Genomic DNA, 8,199 nt, shown 5'->3' with positions numbered 1-8,199 from the left:
GTGTATGCGCTCACGGAGGTGTGAAAGGGTGTTGTGTACATGCACCAAGATGCGCTCAGGTACAATGAAACAGTGCTTGTGATGTTATCAAAGTATATGGGGGAAGGGAGGCGTACCGCGTGGTCTACTCAAGACAAAGGACTTTGTTTCGGAGTTTTCCTGATCCCAATACTGATAACGTTACAAGTTAACACTGAAATACTGACGGTGTACAAGAGTATAACACCGAATCAGGAGGTTAGAAAAGAAGTGCATGCAACAGCCTAGCTATAAAAGCAGCACATATTTCAGACAACATAATTCAATATGCACACTTAAACTGTCCCTAAGTTTAAGTAGCACTTAACAATACTACAGATTACTTAACATGCCAAAATGCCAGCCTTACTGTAGTGAACGTCTGCTCGTATTTAGAGGGTAGTGGAAAGTCTGTACTTCTTGGGTCCTTGCCAGAGTTGGGGATGTCCGTCTGGTTCCACTGTGTGCAGAGAGTCCTCTTGGTTCCGAAAGTCCGCTTCGGGAGGAAAAAGTCTCTGACTGTCGATGTGCCGGTTCACACGATTACTGTTAGAAGGAATCCTGTCGCTTCTATACTTTTCAATAACTGCTTTGGTCGCAGCGCTAAGTTACTTGTGTAACTTATTACCGGTTAACTCAGTCAAGAAAAAGACGCTACTAGAGCATTTATCACCGGGGTGATAAATTTTCATCAGGGGTCCTACGGAGCGAAAGTCCTGAACAGAGAGACTGAAATTGGGGCTGACCCCCCAATTTAAAGGTTGCGGAGTTTACTGATCGTGACGTATGTGGATTTACAGGAAGCAGTGGGATTATGGGAGTTAGAGTCCTTAAAAGGACTGTGGTAGTACCTACAGTACTGTTGGCAGTCGTTGTTAACCCGGGCCTCGACCGATCCGGTATGGAAATCGTTTTAGTGATTCGCAGATTTAATTTGGCTAAAAGTTTTATACCGGATGCGCTTTCTGACACAACCCTCACCATTTATCTGTGCTTGGGGTAGTTAAGTACAGTATATAGTATCACTATAGTAGCACTGGCTTGGGTACCCTAGTGTATCCTAGTGGCTGGTTATAGTCTCTGCCCAACTTGGTAATTTATACAACAGAAGAAAAACGAGTGTAACAAGTGATACAATCTGATACGGTCTGTTTATGATCCGTTTTTTATTGCACTGTATTTGTAATTATTATTTTAAGTATTTGAGTAAAGAAAGCACCTTAGTGCTTACATTCACATGTTGATTTTGCTGATGTGCTACATTAGTAACAATCAGTACAACTCCAGTCTTGGATTATTTATATATGTACTTCTCTTAGTAACTTACTTGCAACCCTATTCTACTTTTTTGCGCACTGACGTCAACAAAAAACAATTTATTTTGGTCTTCGTCACTCGTTACAGAGTGTACCACAGAATCTGATGAGCCTGGTGTGAGTGGAGCGTGCTAGAGCATGTCACGTGAAGTGTGAGTTACTGATGAGTAGACTGTGAAGTTGAAGGAGTTGACAGAGCGAACAGCTGCAGTAGATGCCAGGAGCATCATGTCCATGTGTTGGGATTACGTGGTGCATGCAGAAAAGTGCGGCTGTGTGACACTGATTCATACATTTCCATAACTGCCAAACACATCCCACACGGGGAGGACGCCCTTCCATAGTATCACATAGATGTGTATGCAAACATGCAGTACATCTGTGAACCCACACACGTACACATACGCAGCAGTGTCATCCTCCTCTATCACATTCCTCAGTGCTATTAAAAAATTCCATTCACCTTCTGAATGACAAGTGGTATTGATGGAAGTATGCAGAAGAAGCAGTTGTGTATGTCCGTCTTTGTGTGTTTCTGCCAGGGAGTGCGCGTGTGTGAATATATGTGCCAATAATGGCGTCCATACTCCCAGTTGTCATTTTATAACAGCTTGTAGACAAACTCATTACATCTAACACCTGCTCTTGCCACTACACTGAGGCAGCATAATTGTGTGAATAGATGAGTGTACTGGAAAGCATTCACAAAAGTCAAGAGTGTGAGTTTGCCATAATTTACCTTCACTTGTTCATATTCAGGTCTTGCATATTTATGTAGCTGTTGAGTACTAAAATACCTGTGAAGCGCTGGAACCATGTGACTTTTCTGGGATGGCTATCTGCCTCATTTTGTTTTTTGTTTTTTTGTAACGCACAAATGAGTCAGAAGTGAGCAGCAGCAGCAGCTCTGTCAGTAATAGTCTTCTTTCTCAGGGGAAGCAACCTAAGAGTGCCCAGACTGCAGTGTTTGTTGTCAGCTTAACAAGAAGACAGTCACAGTGCCAGTCTTTGACAGCCCACAGTATTGGTACCTGTTTGAAATGATGACACTCAACTACACCATGCCTTGGCTCTCGGGCAACTGCTGCTGCTCCATTGCCCTTTCCTCCATTTTTTTTCTTAGTGTGGACTTGTCCTCGATCGCACGTGTCCTTTTAAAATACTACACCTTGATCCACTCTGCAAGGAAGAGTTTTTTTTTTACACACAAACTTAACCTATGTCTCTTAAACATAAACAAAAATCCTTATAATTTTTCTAAAAATGTTGGAAAACAGGAAATAAAAAGATGAAAAAGTTTGAACAAATATCATCACACAAGGTTTGTTAAATTGCAGGTAAAGTAGTTTTCGGTTTAGGAGTAAAGGAGCATCACCCAAGGACTTTTTCTTTGCAAGCAATCAATGTTTGCTTTGAAAATGTTTGGCTTTTGATTTTTTGGCTTCGAGCTGTTTTAGTATTAATTACAGCAGGGATGTAAAAAAAAAAACATTTTCTTCTTTCATTCTAAAAAAACCTGCATCAGTTGAGGTTTTTCACCTTTTCTCCCCAGTTTTTGAAAATTTAAATGAATTTGCTCTCTGGTTCTGTCTTGTACGCGTCTTATCCTAAAGTTGTAGTTTATTATAAAGTCTAATTTTTTTTTACATTCCACACATTAAGTTCAAGTAGTTTCACCTTTAAGTTTATATAGTTATTACACTGTGGCAGTGTAATCTCCCCCCAATTTGCCGGCTGACATTTAGAATGGATTTAGGCGTCCTGTGATTACTGTGACGGTTGAATGTAAACCGGCCCCAGTTTTAGCTAAAGTTCAGAAGAAGAATTTGATGCCAGGAAAAAATCCTGAGACCACGACTAGATTTTACCACTCCCCGAAAGTTTTTTGTTAGAGTGTTTCCGTTTTTCTTTGCAATCTGTTATAAAACTAAAACTGATTCGATTATCAGCCATAACATTCTTCATGATCACACCGCAGGTCTTCAACAGCATGAACAGATTGTACACCTGATTGTACGACTTTGTTGTACAGACCTGTGTAGGTGTTGCCACTGTGCAAACAAACATTAAATCAAGGAGAAGGAGGATGACAACTGCCCTGACACTGACAGTGAAGACAAACATTTCATGTGTAGCCTCAGAGTTGTATTGCAGTGGTTGCATGGTTAACATTACCAGTCATTTTCTCATGCTGTTTTGTATTGTTTTATATAATGTACATACTGTATGTATATATGTTTTAATAAAGATTTTTTATGATTGATCAGTGTTGTTTACAGTGTTGCAAATAAATGAATGAATGAATAAATTAATGGTCCTAGTCATTGATTACTTCCTTTTATTGAGCAAAATGACTTAACATACAAAGTTTACCTTATCGTCTATTTTCCTCATTGTTCTTCGTGCACGCGGCTATGTATAAAGCACTGTTTAGAATCCATTTGGCCCATTTTAGAAGATTTTTGGGAGAATTCCTCTCTATCGGTAACGTTAAGTAGAACAACGGAGGAAGTCGTGTTGCCATCAATCAGCTACTCGATTGGTGTAGCACGATCATGTGTCGAACCATGCCACCACTCGTGCACCAAAATCTTATTGCGCCCTGAAGATGCTAGTTCTTTTTAAAACGATAATCGGGTTCACCTTATGGCCTATTATAGCGATTTCATGTCTATAGTAATGTGCTACCACTCCGAATACAGTGAGAAGCACGTATTTATAGCAATTTCATGTCTATAATAATTTGCTACCACTCCGAATACAGTGAGAAGCATGTATTTATAGCGATTTCATGTCTATAGTAATTTGCTACCACTCTAAATAGAGTGAGAAGCATGTATTTATTGAGACTTGATGTGTATAATAATGTTCTTCCACCCTTAACAAAAATCTCAGATATGGCTATAAATTTCACATGCGCAGTTAACTCGGGTAGCAAAAAACTATAGGTAGGAAAAAACTTCAGAATACCGGAAGCCAGAGCTGTGGGATTAACTCGGTGTTTCGTGAGCCAGCTTCAAGAAACGGACCCCAGGGCGTGGCCGTTTGTTGAGGAGCCTGCGGACATCGCAGCTCAGTTGCTTAGAAGAAACTGATGACAGGAAAGAATCCTGAGACCACGACTAGATATTTTAGCACTCCCCGAAAGTTTTTATTCGAGCGTTTCTGTTTTCTTCGCAATCTGTTACATAATTGAATTCGATTATCAGCCCACATTTCGTTCGCCAAACTCATCATAGTCGTGCTCTTGGTACAATGTATTGAGCAAATACATTGTTTTACACTACGTTTTTTATGAACGGTAGTTTCCTTTATAACACGGAAACTACCGTTCGTAAAAAACTGCAAAAGAGACTGTAAAAGGGTGGCAGGCGAGAGTGTAGCTAAACATCGGATGGTGGTGTGCAAGATGACGATGGCGGTGAAAAAAAGATGTACAGAGTTGTAACAACTACAGAGGGACAAAGTTGATGAGTCATACAATGAAGATTTGGGAAATAGTAGTTGAAGCCAGGTTGAGGCAGGAAGTGGTAGATGTAGATCTGTAAACAACAGTATGGTTTTATGCCTAGGAAGATGCATTATTTGCCTTGAGGATGCTGATGGAGAAATACAGAAACGGTCAGAAGGAGCTGCATTGTGTATATGTAGATTTAGAAAAGGCATATGACAAAGTGCCAAGGGAGGAATTGTGGTTTTGTATGAGGAAGTCAGGAGTGGCAGAGAAGTATGTTAGTTTGGTGCAGGACATGTATGAGAATAGTACAACAGTAGTGAGGTGTGCCGTTGGAAGGACAGATGACTTCAAGGTGGAGGTGGGACTAAATCAATGACCCTCTAATGACCTTCTTGTTTGCTTTGGTGAGGGACAGATTGACAGATGAGGTCAGACAGGAGCCCCCATGGACTATGTTGTTTGCAGATGACATTGTGATCTGTAGTGAAAGTAAGCAGCAGCTAGAAGAGAACCTAGAAAGGTGGAGGTTTGCACTAGAAAGAAGAGGAATGAAGGTCAGTCGCAGCAAGCAGGAGTTTAAGTACTTAGGATCAGCTGTTCAGAGCAGTGGAGACTGTGGAAGAGAGGTGAAGAATAGCGTGCAGGCAGGATGGAACAGCTGGAGAAAAGTGTCAGGAGTGATCTGTGATAGAAGAGTGTCAGTTAAGGTCAAGGGAAAGGTTTACAGGACGGTGGTGAGACCAGTCATGATATATGGAACAGTTCCGTAATTAATGAGGATGAATAACTTTCTCATCAATACTCACACATCCACTCTATGTGGCAACATCAATACGCTGCCAGATCATCAGCGTAAGCTGGTGAAGCTGATCTCCCTGATTGCTGACAGCATGACAGTGACTAAGGAAAGGATATCAAAACCTGGAAAGCCACCTTTTCTGCATTGAATTTTTTTCCCCATACAACAATAAAAAAGTTTGCTTGTGAGAGATTTTTAATTACCATGAAAAACCTGGCTAATTACATTTGTATGGATACCTTTTTTTTGTAATGCATGCAGACTCCAGTCAAATGATCAAGGTGAAACACAACAGTCTCATTCATGCACAAACCAGGATTCTTTTGCGGATGAAGAGTGACATCTTAGACCTGGGTTCTTCAACCCCTGGCTCCTGAGCCCTACAAAGTACGGCTCTTTAGCCTTTTTACATTGGCTAGCTGCAAGATCATATCTAACTCGATGCAAGCTACAGTATTATAGTCTTTAATGTCATTTTAATATGGGGATACAACGAAATTGAGCCTCTGCTTTTAACCCATCACCATGGTGAGCAGTGGGCAGCTTTTTAAGCGCTTGGGGAGCAGTGTGTGGGCACAGTAAGACACCACTAAGCCACCCAAGATTAGTGGGCTAAACAGTTCATTAGTATGAACTGTTATACTAATTTTACCAGTATTGCTAAGCTTTTGGTGACAGGGGCAGTGGTGGCTTGTGTCGGGACGGCACTTCTCCCGTGCGTTCCCCCGAATTTGTTGATGAGGAAGAATGAGACGGTAGCTCAAAAATCTTTAAAAGCTTTATTGAAGTAAAATAAGGCAAACAGAGCTCTGGTTTCTTACCACCTTCGGAGACGATCCGGAGAGAAAGAACGACCCCCTTCTCGCTTTGCTTGCTTATATGCTGTTGGGCAGTTCCGGCAGCACATGCAGAACTTACGTGTTGTAAACTTCCCTAGGGCGCGCTTCTGAGTCACATAAGGGCGAATCTCTTTGTTCAAGTGTTTTCCTTTTAAGGACGTGTTTTTGGGGTCTTCACAGTTATTTGCCATTACAGCAGTTTGCAGGATGTTGCTTCTGATTACTAAGCACCCTTTTCAGTGACTCAAGTGTGCCCCTAGATTCTCAGTCATCCAGGTCATGGTCAAGTTTATAAAGTTCTGTTAGGCAACTGGACGTGAATTTTCTAAAAGAAGATGTTTCACCTTTAATCCAAGAGGCTTCTTCAGTTCTAACTGGTGGTGGGGAGTACAGCAAATAAATACTCTAGGTGAGAAAGAATAAAGCTATTTCAGCAGGGTGGACCCTGTTAGGTGGGGCCTTGGGGTCAACTGTGAAAGTGTAAACAGTCGTTAAGAGTCTGACGGGTCGTTGTGGTCCCCATCAGAACGGTTTTGGTCACCTGCCTCTTTGTTGTGTGAAACTGAGGTGAAACTTTTGGGTATTGTTCCTAAAAGTGCTTTGTAAGTGGGTGATAGGTTGTGTCTGAGTCCACCTCCTCTGTTGAGTGATGTTTTTTTCCAGGTTGACAAAAATTGCTTATTTTACCCCTCTCTCAAACCATCTGTCTTCCCTGGGTGGAGCTGAAGGAGCTTTATTCTTTCTCACCTGAACTGAAGAAGCCTCTTGGATTAGAGGTGAAACGTTTTCTTTTAGAAAATTCACGTCCAGTTGCCTAACAGAACTTTTTAAACTTGACCATGACCTGGATGACTGAGAATCTTCATAGACACTCTGAGACATATATTTCCTCCACTCTCTAATTTATTTGTCCTTAAGGGACCTACTGATTAAACTTTCACACTCTCATTATAAATGTTGCCATATGAGGTAGATAATAAGGCTGTTGCAATAAACATATAACATGATTTAAAATCCTTCACTTGGTGGTTAAGGAAGCGGACTTGGGTCTAGAAGGCTTCAGGTTTGCGTCCACCAGCTGCCAAGTTACCACTGAGGTGCTCTGAGCATGGCACCATCCCCACACACAAAGTGAACAGTGGGCAGCTTTAAGCGCCCACTGTTCACTTTGGTAATGGGTTAAAAGCAGAGGTCACATTTCGTTGTACAGTGCTGTGCTGTGTCACAATGACAAGTAGTCATTCACTTTCCACTTTCCTTCCTTTGGCTATCTTGCTGAGAGCTAATCAACATAATGTCACTATCTCTCATGAATTTAATGGTAAACTGACTAATGCTGTGTTCTAGTAAGCAGTAAATGTGTCACACTAGATACCGAATGCTATTCTGTTTGAATTGAGTAGTGCTTTGAGTATTCGAGTACTGTCAACATCTTTGTTTCTTGTAATTCTTTTGTGTAGCACAACTTCAGCACCCTAAACTTCTGCCAATTTGACAATAGGTTTGTTTCCCCTGGTCAATTTAATTTGGTTGTAAAATTATTATTATTATATTTTGGTGTTGAAGGTTGCAGACTCTGGACTTAAAACACTTCCTTAAATCACTTCCTAATTCCTTAAAACTGATATTCTTTAAGTATTTAACAAATCAGAAAATAGTTATATATTGCAATTACTCTGTGCCCCTCAAGGGGGCACATACCCCCTTTGTGGAGCGCTGACTTAGACAATGGTTAGAATATGAAAAACAAGAAAATGGTTCCATCTGAAA

The sequence above is a fragment of the Cynoglossus semilaevis genome, chromosome W (genome assembly GCF_000523025.1).
Source record: "Cynoglossus semilaevis isolate Cse_v1.0 chromosome W, Cse_v1.0, whole genome shotgun sequence".
Classification (NCBI taxonomy): Eukaryota; Metazoa; Chordata; class Actinopteri; order Pleuronectiformes; family Cynoglossidae; genus Cynoglossus; species Cynoglossus semilaevis.
The sequence above is the reverse complement of the archived record's forward strand: the minus strand, read 5'-3'. Positions refer to the sequence as shown.